The sequence below is a fragment of the Varroa jacobsoni genome, unplaced genomic scaffold (assembly GCF_002532875.2).
Source record: "Varroa jacobsoni isolate VJ856 unplaced genomic scaffold, vjacob_1.0 scaffold_721, whole genome shotgun sequence".
Taxonomy (NCBI): domain Eukaryota; kingdom Metazoa; phylum Arthropoda; class Arachnida; order Mesostigmata; family Varroidae; genus Varroa; species Varroa jacobsoni.
The window spans coordinates 233,023-253,350 of NW_019213623.1; the positions used below are offsets into that span (position 1 = coordinate 233,023).

General features: G+C 43.3%; 1 non-coding gene across 1 annotated transcript; it reads right to left on the bottom strand.

The window, feature by feature from the left end:
• Positions 1 to 15,952: 15,952 nt before the first annotated feature.
• TRNAY-GUA (transfer RNA tyrosine (anticodon GUA)) lies at positions 15,953 to 16,040 on the bottom strand. The gene is given in 2 exon segments: positions 15,953 to 15,988; positions 16,004 to 16,040. It is a non-coding gene; the product is annotated as a tRNA-Tyr (tRNA).
• Positions 16,041 to 20,328: the final 4,288 nt, after the last annotated feature.

A 20,328-nucleotide genomic window follows, 5' to 3' on the forward strand; every position in this document is an offset into this window, starting at 1 on the left:
TCTGTTCACGTGGCAATATTTGTTTGTGCTTAAACGTTGGCGCCATGAAAGTCGTCATGTTCGACAAATGGATAATTCGTCTCAGCCGAACACGAGATACCGTTGATTCTCTCCCTCTGTGTCCCTTTCAGTCTTCAGAGGATCATCGCTAGTATAACGTTGTCAACGCTATGAAGTCCTCTGTCAGACCAGAAGAGCTGATTGATGACAAGTGAACGGGTGCACGGCCGTTCTGTCGGACGCCGCCGCCACCACCGCGGCCGCACTCAGGTGTCGCCCTGATGGCGGTGAAATGGCAAGCCGTGACAGAATCACTGCTCATCTTTACTGTCAACCCAGCAGCGAGAAAGCTGGCTGAAGCTGTCGAGTTGGCCAGCGGGTCTACTAAAGGTCAAGAACATTTAGTTAGCACTCTGGCCGTCGGCGGCACTTGAAGTCTACGACGGCTTTGACTTGGGCCTTTAACGGTGTCGACAACAACAGCCTTGCCGCGACAGTGTTCCTAACGGAATAGATCTTCACTATAAACTTCTGTCTTTAGAAAGCATATCCTCCAGCTTTGTCGCGGGTTCTGTTATGTTCATCTCAATGGCGAGCAAGCGAGCAACAACAAAATCGAATAATGATATCGCGCGAGACGATAATACGCTAGATTGGACGGATAGACGAGACGTCCGCTGACCGGCGGGTTTAGACGAGACGACATCGGTTATAAAAAGCGGCGCCTGGGCGTCGCTGGCTGCCCAGAAAAGGCGCGACGGCAACGGTGGCGACAGGATCGTCATTTGAGAGTTTTAGTGTTGATTTTCTCTCCCCCTTTCTAGCTGACCGAATCCCGTAGACAAAAGCAGACAGGAGAAGTATACTGATAGAACTACAGGGAGAAAATGATAACTGATATTGCTAGAAAACAACCACTGATGTTTGCGTCCGAGTATTAAATTGATTTGGAAAGATCCGGCTGGTGCTTGCTTAGCGAACGAATCATAACTAACTAGAAGATCCGTTTAAAAAAATTGATATAGGTGCTATAGAAAGGTTCCGAAAATGAACTAACGGCATCATATAATAAAGTGCTTCACCGAACTTTCGAGATCGCCGATTTTTGTTTTGTCATTTGATGACAATGGCTTACCGAAGTCGAAGTTAACTTAATGAATCAGCTGTAAGGTAACAGGAGAATTCGCAAACTGTGGAACGCAATTGACATAAGCGCAGATTATAAGTATAATGCTGCATATTTACATTATATTTTGCTTTAAAATGTCCTATTTTATAACGATAGCTTAGGCAAAAATCAATGAGTAAATGTAGTGGCTTTGGCGAGTGATGGTTTGTCTATGCGGAACAGACTAAAACACCACTTGTTCAACGGTAACTTGTCATCTCTTCGCTTTTAAACAGATATTCCCATAAAGGGGCACATATAAAAGAAGGAACGAATCGAAATCGAACGACGTCAGTTCAGCGAGAGACAAACTCAGCTTAAATATTTCAGCTTGAGACCCACACCTACCTCATTATGCATTAGGAAAACTGAAAGGAAACTATCTCTGACAGAGTTTCGATCGACAGTTCTAAAGGCAAATAGGGAAAATTGCGTCCGATGCGTCGATACTGAGCACTGTCCCCCGCTTAGTAGAGCGGCTACATGTGAATAGCTTTATACATGGACAACTAATTGGATCGGAAACGTAGGGAGGGAGGGAGGAAGGAAGGAAGGTAAACTACAACATGGTCGATATAATCGCTAGTTACTGGCGAAAATAACTAGCAGTAATTGACGGCATACAATGGCTGTTTATGGACATATGTGTACGCACAGTATGTTTTGCATGTACTCCATGCGTTTGCACGTACGGTGACAGTTACGGAAGAAGGCAAACTGTGTGCCGAGCACGTCTATTGGTACAATTATATGTCTTCTAACTGGATATATTGGCAGCATCCTTTCTATCCTTAACAGGAAAAAGTTAGACCGAGAGAGCCTTTGATCGTCAAGAAAATATTCTCACATATGTATCTGTTATAGAAACATTTTTTCTTACTAATCTGAGAATTTGTTGGTATGCTATATGAAATGACCTTAATGTATCCCTTGGATGTCGAAATTGTTGCCTTCGCTAATTGGAATTTATTAAAAAATCTCGCAACCCTATGAGAAATGAACGAAAGCCCGTCTATTTCAAAGAGTGGCTTATTTTTATTTTTCGTTCAGTAAATATACGTTCAGATAACGAAAGGAAACGAACCCGGTAAAGTGTCTCTCAGGAAATGCCAAACTTTGATTGAAGTTGCTCCAGCCACCTAAAACTAACTTGGGCAGAAGCATGCGATTATAGAATCAGAAGTAGGGTTATAGAATTGATCGGAATGAGCTGCGTATGGCTACTTCAAGCGAACAATTATTCCCTAGAATAAAAAGTTCGTTGTTGGGCACAAGGTGCGTGAGCGAGAATAACATTCGGAACGCAGCTATCTAGCCTAAAGGGCACAAGTGAATGTCGATGATGAGAAACCATCAAGACGCTTCAATTAAAAATACCTATAACAGATTAGCAGAAGCCTAAAATGTAGATAAGACTGCAGGCCGATCCGTAGAATCACTTTATTAAGGATTAGCTTTCCGAATTCTCGCGCCTTCACCTTACCCTCGTTACCCGAGGACGGCAGAGGTCAGTTCGGCTATCTGCCTAATACCCGCATCGACCACGAGACATATAACAACGGCCAGTTGTGTGCATGACGCGAAATTTCCACGATGTTTGTTCCGACGACATTTGTGTATGTACAGTGTTGTTTGTTCTAATATCATATACACGCTACGCTTACAGATGTAATTTTTGTGAAACAGTAGTTTTTCGAGCCTACGATGTCAAAGAGGTGTCCTTTTCGTCGCGAATCGTATACACAAACCAATTTTGCCATAAGATACATAAGCTAGAGTGAATAATGTGGAAACTCTATAGCAAAGAAAGAAGGGAAAAATGAAGTAAACAATATGGATATTCAATTGCTCGCTTCGATCGGTTAGCAATGCTTGATAGTTGACAACAGCAGCAGCAGCACAAATCAGCGTGAACAATAATGTCATAACGCAAACATGGCGGTCGATAATATTATGAACTGAGAGTGTGCTGCGTGACGATGCGAAAGTGTGCAGAGTAAAAAAACAAAAAGGCTTTAGTTTATAAAATGTCTTTTCCACTACACTGTCATTCAAATTTACCACCTTACACAATTCGAATCTTAAGGAACGGCTAAGCGCACCAAAACAAATTACCCGCTTTTCTACAGTCGTCGAGTAACGAATGCAGATAGAAATTGTCATACTTCTTTTTCTTAAAAGGACCACAATAACTCGTTTCTTTTTTTTTCAGCAGCCCCTTAGCCAGGAACCTAGACAGTACACTGACCTTTCTGGCTGAATCGCAGCTCTATATCACATCGTGAAATCAGCCTAGAAGTACGACCACCGATTGCCTGTGCATTCGATCTTCCCCGCACACCAGCAAAAAGACGAGCAACGCATATTCGTCTTGCCTTCCTCCGCTTCGGCAACTTCAACTCCAGGCATCCATCTGCTTCCACCCAAGCAGCCCGTGATCACTTACCTGCTCACCAGCTCAAGGTAGCTTTGAGCTTCCCTCCCGTGTTTCGATGTCTTATTTTTCAACTGCCCGTCGTCGTGCATAGAAGTTTATGCAGTTCCTTTAGACTAGCCAACTGGCCGGCGGATTTACCGGCTAGCTTTCCCTGATTCTCAGCTGTCTGTTTGTCCCTTCTCCAATGACTGTGCTCCTTCTTTTTCTCTAACGAAGCGTTCTGAAACTGTAGTTGCGAGGGTCAGTTGTTCCTGTCACGGCCGTTGCTACTGTTGCAGGTTCTGTACTGCGTCGACCCGCCCGAATCACGGATCCCGTACCTGATGGCTGGTCGGGTGACCGACTCGCCGAATGCCGCTAATGACTACGCGTTTGTCCCTGGAAATCTCGGCTTCATACAAACCCCCTAACAAATCGTCACGCACTGCGCTATTTACGCCTGCTACCGTTCGTGCCATTCGTTCAAGTGGAGCTTCTCGATGCCTTCGCCCTTTGCTCCTTTCTCCTTCTGTATTTTTTCCCTCTCTAAGTTTTTCGGCTACCTCGATATACACAGCAATTTTCCTTGGCCGGCTGTCTAACCCGATCCTCATCTGTGACAACCGAATTGAACTCTGTTTATTGAGGTTTTTTACTAACTTTATTCAGTGTTCCACTTGAGTCGAATACGAGCCGTCGCAGGAAACGGCCAGTGATGCTAAACGCTAAATATCCATCCAATAAAAAAGAACTGAAGAAGTGAAGGAACGGAAAGAAGCGCACGTATATTCAGCGAGCGGTAAAGCCAACTCATCGAAAAAATTTTAGCCACCAGCTAACCGCATCCTCTAGCTCCATTTTCATTTCTATGGCCTCTTTGCTGCATAATCTTCTCAACAGTGTCTGAAGAGCTCATATATTGAATAACATTATTTTGAGTTCGCATTTATTTCCTAATGTCCTCAGTAATAGTTTGGCTCGCTTGTAGCACTGTCCTCTCCAGTGGTCCTTTTCTTTCATTTTAGCAAAATAGCATGAATCTGCGCCTGAAACCAACTACGTTCTGATCGTCGCGCATAGCGTTCACGTAACCCGCCATGTGCCTATGTATGCACATAGCTGTGGTATTTCAAGGCTGTTCGGTGTTCTAATGTGCCATTTGCTTAGGTACGGCAGCAGGAGACGGCGGCAATGATTCGTTAGGTACTTGCCAGTAAACAGCTGGTCATATATATCTAGCTACGTGCGGGAGTTGTGATCAATGGACTGTGTAGTGTACAGTGGGCAGCGGGCACAACGGGGTGGAAATCGAGATCTGAATGGGCACGGCACTCGCAGGCTCAATCTACTCCGGCTACTATTACTCGAGTGGGGCAGACCGAGATTGCCGCTGAGGCAGCAACATTTACGATACCACAACACACGCACACCTATATTGGCTAGATTCTATGGACAAAGTTGGGCTCAATCATTTATTGGGGGCTGTTGCCTCTTGCATTGGGCTATTTAATGGTTCATTTTAGTGGGACAAGGTGTATGCGCAGCTGATGCATCGTGATGTTAGATTTTTTTAAATTTAACATAAAGTGTTTCCAGAAAACACCATGAAAGGTTTTTGCTAGTTGACGGTGGCCGTTTGATAAATATCTAATGATACATAATAAGATTAGAGAAAAATGACAATAGACTATTTGCTAGCTTTAACCCACGCATGTAGCTATCGCGTCGGCAATATCTGATCTCTTTTATAATGTAGGAAGGAGGCAAGTACATTGTTAAGTCGTTGAGCGATCAGCGGATTGGCATGAAAAAAGGTTTGGTATCGAATTTTGTATGCCCGTTTATTTACCAAGGCCCCCATCAGATAGGGCATGTGATTGGGGATGTCAGATCGGTGTGTCCACATCGACATAGGCCGTTGTTGCCTCAGCGGCCTGTTAGTCAGGAGGCGCTCGTTCACATTGTTCCCTATCAGGGACTATGGGCGGATCCGAATGTTCTCTACCTGCGAGGTCGTTTTTCCTTGTCCAGGTTGCTCTGAACAAGCAGAGACGTGCGGGCTGTCTGCGATTAGGGCTTAACCAGTCAAGATCAAGGAGCCATCAGATACACACATACACATACAAACAGCATACACGAATATATCCACACCCATGGACCACACACAAGGGGTGCAAGGCTACTCTTCGGACAGCAGCGGAAAGGAGGGACAGACTAGGGAAAGGAATCGTTACATCGGTATCAGCTGTTAAGCTTATAGGAAAGCAACGAGATCGTTCCTCTTCCTCATATAGAGATACAGGGAATTCAGGAGCTGGCCAAAGCCAAAGCACATTGAACGTCTAAAGCCTCGATCCCAAAAGCATCAGCAACAACAACGACTGCCCATATCCGTGAGTTGTACTTCCCGCTCTTGTATTCAGAGTATGTGTAGTGACCCTGCAAGATTCACACCCCATAGTTTGTCAGCAACAATTTGTGCCTGACAGCTGAGGTTGCATTTCCATCGTTTATAGCACCTTTGTGTAAATGTGTTCAACCAACACACGCAGTAGAACCGTGCAGAGATGGAGTTCAAAATAGTGTCTTTATATGGTAGGGATATTACCAATTAGCACAGTAGATACAAACAAATACTCGCAGAACGACTATAACAGGATGCAATCTTAACATCTGACGGTTGTGGCTCTCAAGGCTTGTTTGTAGAGTACGAGTGCAGGTTTATTTGACGATTACGGTTGGGCGCTTAACTAGGCAACCCAAGTAAATATTAATATTACCTTCAGGAAACTAAAGTAGCGAGGTTTGTATATTTACGCCTGCAAAGATACTCATTTCTTGGTTTTTTGTTGAGGGGCAGTAATATTTTCGACTCCTCAAAATACAGCGCTAACAGTAATAAGAGTAAGTTTTCTTCATCACGTCCATAAAGCGCCTAATATGTCCTCTACTTAACTTTTGACTTTCTGTATTCTATTTCTACGTAAGAGACGAAATATATTTTTCCTACCAAGCTCATCAGTGTGTTTCTTCGATACGGTGATGACCAACTATATATCCTGATCAGGAATCGTTTACCAGTTTCGCCTGGCAGATCTTTGCCGTCTGCACAAACGTTCACAATTTTGTTTATCACAATTTACATTCTGCCGTGTAAAAGTTCTAGATATATCGCCATTATCATCATTGCGTCGTATGTCATAAATGCCAACACCTTTCAAAGTCAATTATCAAGAACAACCGAAAATGATTAATTTTGGCGTACTTTAATACCACTGAAGGCATCGCCGTTGCCGGCTCCCAACGCTGTTCGCTTCGTCCTTTTCTATCTTGTTGTATCATGAGACCAAACCACGGGTACTTATACTGGGGATACCGATTTTCTCGTCTAATGTTCGTATCGCCCAGTCACCATTAAGAAACGGTCACGATATGCTTATGAGTGATAGCGAGTATTTACTGCAGTCGGTCTACGTTCCCAGCCCGACACTTCTTCCCCAGAGGTCTTACTATTCTAGTATCGGTGTATCTCACCGGTTTTTACGCTACTACTTGCCCGATTGCTGGCAACGTCAGCGCAAAGAAGCTTGATACGTAACCTCACTTAGATAGAGAGTCCCGGCAGGATCAGCTAAGAGAAACAACAGCGCCTTTAGCCAGTAGCATTTTACTAAGCCCGCGCTAGTTACGTCGAACAGCGATGCAATCCTTCAATTATCGCCGCATTTATCGTTTCGATTCAATTGTTGCAATAACCACTAGTAGCCAGCACCCCAGAACCACGAGAAAATAACGATAGCATCGAGAACGCGGTGCATTTCCCAGTCAGTCACACACGGCCTTCGTATTCGTCGGTGCTCTGGGGGCTACTACCTATTAACGGCCATCGGACGCAATGATAACACTGCTACGAATGTTACAGCGGCTATTCCAGTAGCAGATTACAACTGATTATTGCGTATGTTTGGCACTCGAGGCAGTAGCGTAACAGAAGTGGAAATCTCCTCGAACGCCTGCTGCTAGCAAGGCTATCATGTTCACCGGTCACCACTACGGAGAGTTCCGGCTACACTCGCGCGTTTGCCGCCCCAAGCTATAACAGAGAATGGAAGCAAAATAGAAAAAGAGGACTCTGCGGACGTAACACGACTTCACACCTCGTTCGTGACGAAGTCTGTGACCGCTATATGTACACCGTGTGTCTAGCGATTACTGCCGGCAAACGCATCTCGACCAGCAGCAGTAGCAGCGGCAACGGAACCTCGCGTAGATTCACACATTTACAGTTTTGTTGGTCAGAGTTCTCAAATATTCAAACTCTCCCTCCCTTTCGGTTCATCTTCGTACGTCTCGTTCGGTCTGCCTCCGAGACAAAACGGACCTCCGTTCGTCTGATCAGCAAGATCCTATAAGAACCACATGATTAGTATTAACATTATTGCAGATGGAACGTGAGTAGCCGACGGAAGGCATCTTTACCAGGCAAACTACTGAACGCCGCGTGATCGATGGATGATACCGCAAACAACATTGTTGGCAAGTTTTACCTGTATCATTTTGCCCATTCCTTTTCCTCATCACCACCATCGACGTAAGCGTGGTTATCGTCACTGCGGCATGGCTTTAAGCCGATGCACTAAAACGAGTTGGGTGAAGGTTTCGTCTGCTTTCTCCATCAGCAATCACTCGAACCTCTTACTAATAACCGATCAAGTATCGAATTCGATATGCTTCGCGGCGACTCAGATCGATATGCAGGTTCCGTTGCCCCCATTGTCCGGCAGTCAACTACTTGATCTCAAACTTCCCATTACAGATTGATGATGGGCGGCTACTGATGCTCGAATACGGTAAGCATTTTCTAAAAATACACACGAACGCATGTGAATTAGCTGTGTTACAAACCATCTGATCAGAGTAAATTGTTTGAGCTGCGACAGCTCGTCTACCGGCGGTCTACGTAGCGGCGTAAATAACTCATTTAAAAAACGTATCATTCAGTTATGCCTGCCTAATGACAAATGGTAGACAGGGAAAATGATATAGTAAGTACGTACACGTCTGAACAACGGCGTCTATAGACACGACGAAATACAACCTCGTTTAACGTCGACCAATTTTAACTCTGTATTGAAGTAGCACATCCAACTTCTTCGAAAGTTAAAGAAATAGAACACGTGTAGTTACCCTTTTTGATAAAGGTTAACGTCAAATTTTCAAAAGCGTAGTATAATCATCATTGCGAACCCACCCCTTGTTGTTTTAATGACATTTATCTATATTTCTTAATGAGCACTTTGCTTTTGGTAATTAGATCTAGTTGTAGAGAAGATGCTCGCAGTATCTATGATTCCGATACGTTTTTTTTTTTTTTTTTTATTTTTATAGTGTATTGGTACCTTGGAGGATACGAGATTTTACAAAATAAGAAATTGTTGAAATTAAGATCAATGTTAAGTTTTCTTTCTAATACCTATACGTTCTAATAGGTATGATAGTTTCTTGTCGAAAACTTATTGATAGAACCGTTACTGTTAGTGCTTTTCATATTCTTTACATATATGAATACCAAAGGCTTTCACTGATGATGGGTTCATAATAATACCGAAAGAGCTGAATCCGTTTACGAACCTAAATTAGAAATGTTGCCTAGTTAGGCCGAAAGTATAACTCACTGTAAACTGGCCTGTCTGTTCTTTCCTCGAGACCCACTTATTCAACATCGGTTGAAGAAAGTCCCCGCGCATGCTAATCTTGGGGTTACGTGGTGACCTAGGTTCGAACCCGGGCACAAGCACGCTTCGCTTTTGCCGACCGATGGAATGCCTAATCGAACGTAAGACCCATCACGTAAAAAGGTTGACGAATAACTTGTGCTTATTGGATCCGGAAAATGCTGTCACTATAATGTCTAACGCAAGATCATCACTTACGCTACAATGGCGACTTCTAGCTGATTTTTAACACGAGAAACGTCCGAAATTCCAAATCCAATACCGTGTGGAAATCTACGAGTGCGCCGTACAAAAATAAATCCTATTCGGTCAATGCGGTGTTCGATGCCGGTAAGGACGACGTGGACGCCGTTCACGCCGGCGCAACAAAACATAAAAACTGTCCGTCCGGCAATTGATGCGACTATTATTATGAAACATATAGAAAAATCGTATCACGTGCACTACTGATGAAACTCAACGGAGGGTCAATTTAAACGCAAACTAGAATTGCTCGTATTCCTCCGCATCCCCATCTCAGCTGAAACCGGAGTAAAATAATTAAAACAGCTTTTATCTGTACGGGTTACTAATCACTATAACGTCAATATCTCTATCTTTTTTATTACTTAAAAATAAGAGGTAGCAAACGCGGTCACTAGATATAGAGAAGGACAATCCGATGAATAAAAGAAATCCGGTACTGGATGGCCACATGGCAGAAAGCACCTTTTCCGTGCCCCTATCAAACTCTGAACGTCGATATCGGAAACATGCTAATAATAAAGAGATAAGAATCCTGCGTTACTCAGGTTCCGCATCCGGATTAGCGTAAAGTACATCGACTATATGCAGTATTGAATGTGCTTTCTTCGCATCGGTTATACCACGTTGTAGTGTCGACTTTAGGATCGAGAGGGATTGTGAAACAGTTACTGAACAACAAAGCACTCGTCAGAACAGTTTCGGGCACTATCGGATCCTGATATAGACAGTCTTCTTTCATCTATGAATGAAAATTATTTATGGTACACTTCCCATTAGGAATAGTTGGATCGATGCGCTGGTGGTGGTCATCGAATGTTTTCGTCTGCTACACGTGACATCCTGGTACGTAATGCCGGCTAACGATTGTGCCTTATTTTCATCACAACTAGTTGGTCCGTTTCGTAAGGCGTCCTGTTCTTTTAAAGAAGAATGTAACGATGAAATGATGATATTTTTAACAGATAATATTGTACGTTCGATCCTCTCCATCGCACGTTCTTACGAGCATATTACATTGGTTCTACATTAGGTATGCATATGTCGCTGTTTTAATTATAGTGTCTTAATAAATCTTGGCGTCAATCGATGGATCTCGACCAGCAGAATCAAATTGGTATCTTGCAGTCAAAATGGAGAAAACCCTATTAGTCGTGTCGATTTTCCAAAGTAATAATGGGCGTTCTTTGTAGTCCCTTGAGCCATTTCTAATAAATGTCAGCTGCGAAGCAGACGCCGGCCTCGTTGAATTGATCAGGAAATCAGATTTCTCATACGATCACACTGACATTACACTAATCTACTGATCTGAAAATCATAAACGGCTGGGAAGACATGAACTGTCCTGCCGCCTCCTCAGTCGAATGTAGTCGCTTGTAAAATTTGCAAGAAATTACTCCTGATTCAACATGAAGGCGCCTATTGGGCAGCATTATCGCAGCATCGTCACGGTCCTAAGCGGCCCGGACGGCTTTATTTAAGGAAGGCTTGAACACTCTTATAGAAAACTAACGTGCAATTCTGACCGGATAAATACCCATTAGAGTTGATTAATTACTTTATAATATCTGTGGCAGTTAATATCATTTTAGTCATCCTGACATCGCATATTGCAAATGCACGATTCCTTGTTTGTAAGAACTGAAGGCGTCAAAAACCGAACTAATGTCTAGCACGACTGTTACCGATTTCGAATATATAGCCAACGGGGCGTGATGTTCATAGTGGTCAAGCGGAACGTCCTAAAATCAAGGACCTAAATAGTTTTAAAAGACTACACCGATTCCCAGTTGGGCGTTCGACCTCTTCCCCCTTCACCCAGACTTCACCGCTCTGAATTTAGCGTCCGTTCCATCCCGTCATCGCAGATTGCCGCAGGTTTTTCTCAATCTGAACAAAGATGGGCTTTATCACCTGTCAAAACTACTTCTATAGTGTTGTTAATTAAACCCTGGTTCTGCCTATCAATTCCCGTAGCTAAGCAGCAGCGATATAATTATTACACTCTCTCTCTCTCTCTCTCTCTCTGCCCTGTATAGAAGCCGTATTCGTTAATTTACACAAAAACATTATCCATGTTTAAACATGTGACCAGCAGGAATAAACAGGGCTTTAACGACGAATACTTGGTTTGCATTTGTGCACCATCGAAAGTACTGGATCATTCCATGGAGTAGAATTTTGCGTAGATCTACTGCTTTCAAGAATCACCTATTCGATAGGAAATTGCTGTCCTGCAATGGAGTAGGTGAGAAAGGCACAGAAATGAAATATAGAAAGGAGCCATTTGCTTCCGTTGCACGTAATGAACACGTTTAATCCAACCAGCAAGTGGCCTTAGCGGAGTCGAGAACAGCTGCAAGTCAGCCAACAAAACGTATTTGTATTGTTGTTATTTTCTACTTCCATTTATGCACTGTGTCGGTATTCCTAACGTTTACCTTATTCTATCGTCGTCTGCTGCTCTCGGACATCTCCCTCCGTCTACCGCTCCTCTGAAAATACCCATTCCCATCGCGGCATCGTGAACAGTAGCTATCGCCGTTGAATAATAGTAAACGCAGTTCTGTACGTTTATTTGTTCATTGGGCGTGCGTGTGTGTGTGTGCGCGCGTGAAATTTCTTTACGCTTCGCCGGTTTAGTTTATATTTCTCGTCATGTCATCTTGTGACTTTCTGTGAGACGATATGCACGCCTTGGTCAAGGCCCGACGTTGGCTTTTCTGCGATAAACCAATGACGAAAAGCAAGGAAGCCCTCTCTAGAGCGGTCGAAATGTCTATCTTCCGAAGACCTCCGACCCCTGACTGGCTTCTGCTGATGACTTGGCCGTCATTAAAAACAATAGCGAGACGTCCGTGTCGACGATTCTAAACTAACATAGCCGAAGCTGACAATGACGGCGATGACGGTCAGCAACACAGAAGGTAGGCAGATAGATACACGAGGCGGTACGTTAACTCGAACAGAAGTCGATGCAAGTATTATATATGGACGCCGCTACGGTAGCCGCTGGTGCAGAAACAAATTCGAACCGCGCACATTCGAAAAGTCGTGACGGCTCGTCGAACGCTACATTCGACGGCGGCGTGATTAAATCACGCCACCGCCGGATACAACATTTGACTGACGGCGAATTGGCTAAAAGAGCAAAACGGGCCACGAACGAACAGCAGCAGTATCGTTATCGTAGTCGGTGTGGACGTCGGCTACCGAAAAACAAGTGCCTATTATAGAAGTCGTAGCCAATCGAGCAGAATGATTTCTCGGGCCCGTTGGCCATTGGCCATGCTTGAGCAACGACGACTTGCCTGTTATCATAGTACTTTGATCAGAGAATGTAAAGTGCGGTAACCTCATCCGCTCGCTTGCCGAAGTACTTGTTGCTGTCGAGCGTGCGTGCATACCAGTTTTGCTTCTAAAGCTAAAAGAAAAAACACTGTTTGTTTCCAACCGCCTGTTTATGAGTGTGTACGTGTATATATAATGAGCATCACACTTGCTGTTCGTAGCATCCATTAGTCAAACAGAGATGGGAATACCTAACTTGAGGACTCCTACACCTTTCATTGAAGCTCCGTATCTGATATTAGCATGCAGATTTGACGAGAAACTTCTTCGGGCGATCGTGCAGCTCCTCAGCTTTACTATGGACTAATTATCTAAATTCGAGCTACGTAACGTATGTTTCATATTATTTCAGCAACTCTGTTTATTCCCTTATCACAATGTTGCGCAACATTTGATCATTACCTGAATAACAAAGGTGCTTTTAATTACTGAACGGCTAAAAATAGAGCCGAACCCCCCACTCAAGCCTTCGCTTTGAGTGTTTCTCAACACAAATACAGCAGTGAAGCTGTGAACAAATAAATGCCATAACCCGCCCAATCGTTGTCATCGTCGGCGGATGCCAAATAAATGAATAGACCATTCCCGTCGTGTCTCAACCCGGGTGATGGTGTTTCTGTTGTGGCGCCCAGCAAGCATTTAGGTTTCATTCGAATGGGTCACGAACCCACTTTACGCCTTGCCCATATGCCACATCATCGCTTCGGCGCTGGTGTCGCCCCTTCGGTAGACTTGATTCAGCTGGTGGGCTTTAATCGGCCATATGGCTTGTGCCTAACCCTACTTGTACCTACTTCGTGATAGAACATTTCACCTGTGGGCCGTTTTTGCCCTGTATCGCCCTATCATCTATGCTAACCAGATGGATTTTCACCACAAGCAAACAACTTGATTACAGCTTTTCTTCGTTTTGGACGAAGAACAAAAGTCGACACACGCTAAGTATGAAGTTTAGATAGTCTTCGAACATGTCGTTAGGTTTGCACGATTCAAGGCTACGACACGGCGTCTCTCAGTAGTTTTTCTAGTATAAATAAATCCCCGATAACACGCTTCTCCTTATGTCCTAGTCAATCGGCTCGCGTCCATGATAATACCTACGTTTAACGAAAAAAAAGCCTTAGGATCCGCTCAACTACTAAACACATGTATAATGTAGTGACCGCTATTAGCGAGAAGAGCTGTCGTCTATGTTGTGTGTGTTACCACCCGTGTATCATGCTCCATAAAATTGACCGAATTTTCATTACGCAAGAATTACTAGGAATTAAATATGTCAGTCGTACCCGATGGCGCAGTACTGCACGATGGTTCAACGCTTTTATTACTTCCATTCGATCGACCAAGAATCTGGTTCTGTACCTTTTTTCTTCCGTTCCTTGCGCCATTTGTGCTAGTCATTTGAATAGCCAACAGGGCTAAAACATAAGAAGAATCTGTTTTGACTTTATCCTGGCACTAGCCTTCTGAAAGGCGAATCATACGTGAGCAATCGAAGGCCAAGTGCGTGATACGATTACATCTTTTCTACCATCTCCCTATCCGTGTTTTCGCTTACCGAACAGAAAAAAATGACTAAATTTTACGCCTATTTATCGAACATGATCCAGCTGGCTAAGCAAGTGAGCCTTGTTTAGTTGCGAGTTCGAAAATTGCGGAGTATGGACGTGATTTTGGCGCAGCGTTTGGCGTCCTTGGATGGCTATTGGCAGTTGCTATGCATCGGTTACCAATAGCGCGATTCTCTACGCTAATTCACAGATGTCGCTGACTATATCGTGTCTGTTATTATTAGGGAGCTAAAGCTAGCCGGCTTACAGGAAATTTGTTCGTTAGATTATTTTTTCCACTGGCAATTAATGATGCCATAACCGAACGTTTCAGTACGCACAAAAAAACAACAACGATAATGGACACGTTATACTAGTACTTACGAGAGACGGATAGTGGTAGAAAGGCGGCGAGTATCCAGCGTGTCTGATACGGTTCTCACGACAAGCGGACCGCACTGCTTCGCTGGTGAACTCTTATATGGTCATTTTTTGTGCTTTCCATGTCGCTACCGATTGATAGCCACGTCACAGCTAGCGGCCAGTCGAATAGCAAAAAGTATAGCAGAAGTTACTGCACGGTTCAGGGGTGCCCTGTTTTGCCATGAGCAACGCTCGATAGGTTTCTCTTCATTTACATCATTCAGACAATATCCCCTTTCTCGCTGTCACTCGGTGAAGGCGCGCTTAATTTCGATCATTGGTTTACGAACGGACGGAAGGAGACACGTTCTGCTGTCCTGCTCGCGTTCGGTCACTCTTACGAACAACTGAATACAAGCTACAATTGAGATGGGAAGTTTTACTTGGTCCATGAAAAGACCGGCGGCTTTACAGCCGTCATGAACTAGCTACGAGGAAGTAAACTGGTTCTAATTAGATAGGCCCTTGAGATATAGCGGAATCATAGAGAAAATCGTTATCGGATTTCATCTTATATAAGCAGCACCTATTTCGTAAGCTTTCCCGTATACGGCACACATCCTTTTTCCTCTTTGAAGACGATCAGGAATTCTATAGTCGTTATCGAAACGTATCCACTGTAAAATTCGATTACAAGATACGCGGTGAAGATCATGCTCGCAAATTTACTGAAGAAGAAGGCCTACCGAAACGAGGCAATTTACAGGCACGAAGTCACCTGTGTGTGTGCAGTTATAGACGCAATGTCGTTTCTATCTAAAGAACAGTTAATGATATGATATGGAACTAATCTTTTTCCAATTCCATCTGTTACACAAGTGTTCTTTGTGCGTATGACCTGTGAATAACGTTTTCATAACGTAACAGTGAGTATCTAAAGCTAAACTTACTGCAACCTATTTATTTGAAATAATCAGTTAATAAAACACGAGGAGGCGTATAACAAACACACTACCTGAGATCGTCCAGTTGAGGCGGATGAATTGACGTTTGCATAAATATAAATATCGTACGAATACAACCGAGAAACATTTTCTGATTTAAAAAAAATACGTGAAAACGAATTTCCGTCGAGCCGGATTCGAACCAGCGACCTAAGGATGGCTGCTAAACACCTCTACAGTCCTCCGCTCTACCAACTGAGCTATCGACGGCGCGTCAACACGCGCGTCGATTTCACTACTGCTGGACGGATAATACTTAACGACTGTCTAAGGAATATGTTACAAAAGTCCGTTAGTTCACACAGATTGTATAGTATACTGTTTCGTGTAATGCTTATTGTGTGCCGGGTTTCTTAGGGTCAGGCACCTATTTTCATAAACTAATCAGGAGAACAGTGCTTGCCAAAGAGCGTTTCCTACTGCGTTTGGCTTTCGTCCGCCCGCGTGCGTACCTTCTGCTGAGTAGTGAATGCCCAGCAAAAATGGCCTCCTTGAAAATCGTTCAGGGTATCCGTTTTTGCTTGGATACGGCCCTGAGAACCCATATGTTATATTAGCGGAGTTAAAATTTCGTAGCCTGCGATATTGAAAGCTTCTTTTTATTTTATACGATGAACTGAACATGTTTAAATAAATAAATAAAGTAAAAAGGCCGCCCGCACTTATCTAACATTTCACGGATCAACGTTCTAAATGCATATTCAAGGAGTACAAAAACGCTTTTTACTACATTAATTACAGTAAGCAGCAGTTCGTTCTTCCCTGTTAGACTTGATGTATATACTCTATACATTTATTATGTAGGCATCATCAAGATAAAAACCTGCGGTGTACAGCTATATAGAAAAAAGCAGTAAAGTGATTGCAAAAAAAAGTTAGATGTTCTGACCGAAGTACGACCAAATACCAACCGGTACGAGTCGGCTCCGTTTTTCTCCCGTTCGCCTTTCGCTATTTTTCTATGCTAAATATGAGCAGGGCCCTATAAACTACAACTTGTGCGTTTGCTTCTGCTAGTTCTCCTAACAGTAACGTCAGGGAGTAGTATTAGCGGCAATTCTACTTATTTCACGACAGCCTAGTAGTTGGCTACAACCGGCTGACGACAAGCAATTAAAGGAGGGACGAGCCACGGGGAACCGCTTTGACTCGTAACAGCTAGTAGGGGGTTACACGGAGTGCTGATAGAGTCATCATCTTTCGAGGTACGTGGGGTAGTGCGGCCATAAGGGCACTTCGGGATCATCGATTGGAAGCCGAGCTGGGCTAGGCGAAGTAAGCGAGTCCCAACGTAAGAGTCACAGAGAGATAGGACACGAGAGAATATGAGCTGCTGGGGTTACAGTTATATAGGGGGTGCCGTCGGGGGTGGAGGTAAAACCCGGTTTGATTTGGACTGGGGTACAATCACGTAGCAGAACTCAACCTCGAGAGCGGCCGGTCACTGCTGCCGCCGCTCTCCCGGTAGTCGTAAGTCGCTGGATACTTGGCGCGATGAGGTAACTCGCTTATCACTCTTCGTTCAGAAGCGCATTGGCTGGCGCCAGCTCCACTATTTATATGGTAGATTCGCACAGTTCATACATGATAACGATCCAAATCTGGTCCATCACAGACTAAAACCGAACATTATTGCGGGTTATCTACTAAGGTGCTAAAGCAAATTTACTGAAGGCAACGTACCTCTTCATTTTCCTTGGCCAATCATAAGGTCTCATGGCTATTCATCTAAACTAAAAAACAAGTTAAAAAAAAAAAAGAATTTAGCTAGCATCTAACAGGTCAACCTCAAAGACGATCTAAGATAGTTGCTACGCATTTTTACCACGGATTTGTTTTTGCCTTAGGAAGCAATGTTTCAAATAGGAGTACTAGTAGAACATTTTAAACTACAATGACGGTTAATGACTAGATGTAGTTGATAATTATATATCTCGTGTAGAAAGTTCTTCCACAGAGTCGACAGGGTACTATTCTCAAGGTATCTATTTAATCATCCTATCTGAATCGGGTCCAAGACTTGAGCGAACAATGTTAGAGAATTAGGGCGTACTTCAGACATCGTTGAAAACTGCGGATGTTACAGTATTAAGTACGCTCGATTAAAAACCAAGTGCTGATATCGATAGATCGAACGGAATTAGCCGCCAATTTCGCGATTCATATTGACTATAACACAGAATACGGTCATATTCACGTAATAATTTGAAACGTTTGTTAAAATAAATTGTCATTTTCAGATGTTTCTAATTATTTGTGTGTGTGTGTGTGTGTGTGTGTGTTTTCGAAATTATCTCTTTAGCTGTAACATTATAGCTCGACTAGAAGTCTAGCCGGGGTGAGTCTTGCTGGAATTTATCAGATAGAATTATGAAATGGAATAGCAGCTGTTAGCTTCTATAATTTGTTCCTTAGCTTTTTTTTCCAACTTCTCCTAGTTCCTAACTTTTCTGGCCATTAATTTTCGGCGGACTGACGCTTTCACTAATAACTCATTCATTAATGAGTGTGGCTGCACGCTTGTCAGTGGTTACCACAACAACGCATTCGGAGATGCGGGTTACTTGCCCAGACTGTGCCGCTCCCAATGGGTTTGGTGCTTAAATCATTATTCAGGTCAGGCTTCGTAATGTTCTTTTATTGATTGTCTCCTGAAGCCATTTTTGTCGTTAAAGTGATATCATGCTAAGTTCTACATGGTTTAGTGACACGAATGTGACATCTGGTGCAGATCTATCTTTGCCAAATTATCAGAATTTCCAGTCGACGGTTTTCAATACCCAGATGAATTTCTCTGGAGTGCATTCTCTCTCTCTCTCTCTCTCTCTCTCTCTCTCTATAAGGAATAAGCTTTTTTTCGCTACGAATACGTTTGTAACAGTATTAGGCATCATCCTGTGCGTGTCACCAATTAGGACTCAGTCATAACCGGGCCAAATTCATCAATGGACTTAGACAGTTTTTAGTATCCAGTTCAGCTCGTCACAAATCACACGTGATACTCTGCGGTTAAGAAATTTCTACATCCAAAATGGAGATGTGGCCTTTCCTGAGGTGATTGCTTCATAAAACCGTACGCAATTCCTATTACGTTGTTATCTCCTCGAGGTCTTCGACAGGTTCGTCGAGCTTGCGCCAATAAAGTAAAATTTCTGCTTCTTGTCGAAGAATAAGACGGGCCGATCCGCCGAAAGAATGACGATCAGTTTCTTCTTCATAACCATACTTCGCCGCCATGTTTGCGAACGTCGAGGTTATTCCCTTTATCAACTCAGCCGCAAGGCATAAGTCGCTCAGTTTTGCGTACCCATTAGCGCTAGGCCGGATGGCTTGATGTAGCAATTTCGAACTTGGACGCCGTACTGGTTCTCGGGTGTAAAAGCGCTCTATATTTAAATGCGAACTCTGCCATACATTCTGAGATGCAAGCTTCGATACGACATTATATATATATATATGGTACAAATTTTCAAAGTAATGTAATGGACTTCATCGGGCAGTGAAGTCTCTTTCGTACTGTCAAATCCCATGTTTTGGTGCGTCTACTGTATAGGGTAGCCTGATTACTACCAACTGTATATTCATGGCGTAAATGGCTCCACTGTTATCACCTGCAAAACACAGCCGAATCCGCCCGAAGTCAATAGAAACGTCAAACACGAGTGCGTCTGTTGACACCCCTTCTATTCCGAGTGTCTCTATCCATCCACTTCCACCCTGAAATCTTTAGTTGGTAGTCCTTTAATAGACGAGGGAGGACAAACAGCCATCTGTTGGCCAGGCTTGCCATCGGTGCTGTAGCGGTGTCAATAGATTAACGAAGAGATATTACAGTAATAGTATTAGGTTGGCGATAAACAGCCCATGTCCGACGAGTCGCACAATTAAAGTTAAACGTTTCGGTAAAAATGGGTAACCCTGGTTTGAACCCATCGATCAACGGGTGATGGGAAAATCGCGACTCATATGCACTTGCCTCTTGGTGAAGAAACGGGATGAAACGTCGATAAGAACACATATAGGGTTAGGTAAATTTGGGCATGGCCGTAGAGCTCACTGAGCAAGTGATGTTTATCAAGCAAACACTTCACGAGATAAGTGATGACAATGCTGGTGATAGTGAGGACGATAACAGTACAGAACGTAAAGGTCTTTATAATTGCAATTTGTTAAATATATATGCACAAAGAATAAAAGAAAATTCAATGAGAGACGTCAGCTCTTAGCAAAGTTACATCATGCTTAGGAAGGGGCGCCACGCTATTGATGGATAAACCAAAATTTAACTTTGTTATAAACATAACAAAACTCGTGCGTTGTCTCACGCATTTAATCAACAGTGATAGTAGCACATATGTAGAACCGAAAAAAAAAAAACAGCCGAAGTAAGTTTTTAAGGGTTCATATATCTTTCGACAGAAACTTCTGAGCTTTATCATTAAGAAATCATTATTATTTAAAAAATTTTATTTTTTTATAAATAAATAGAAGAGTATGT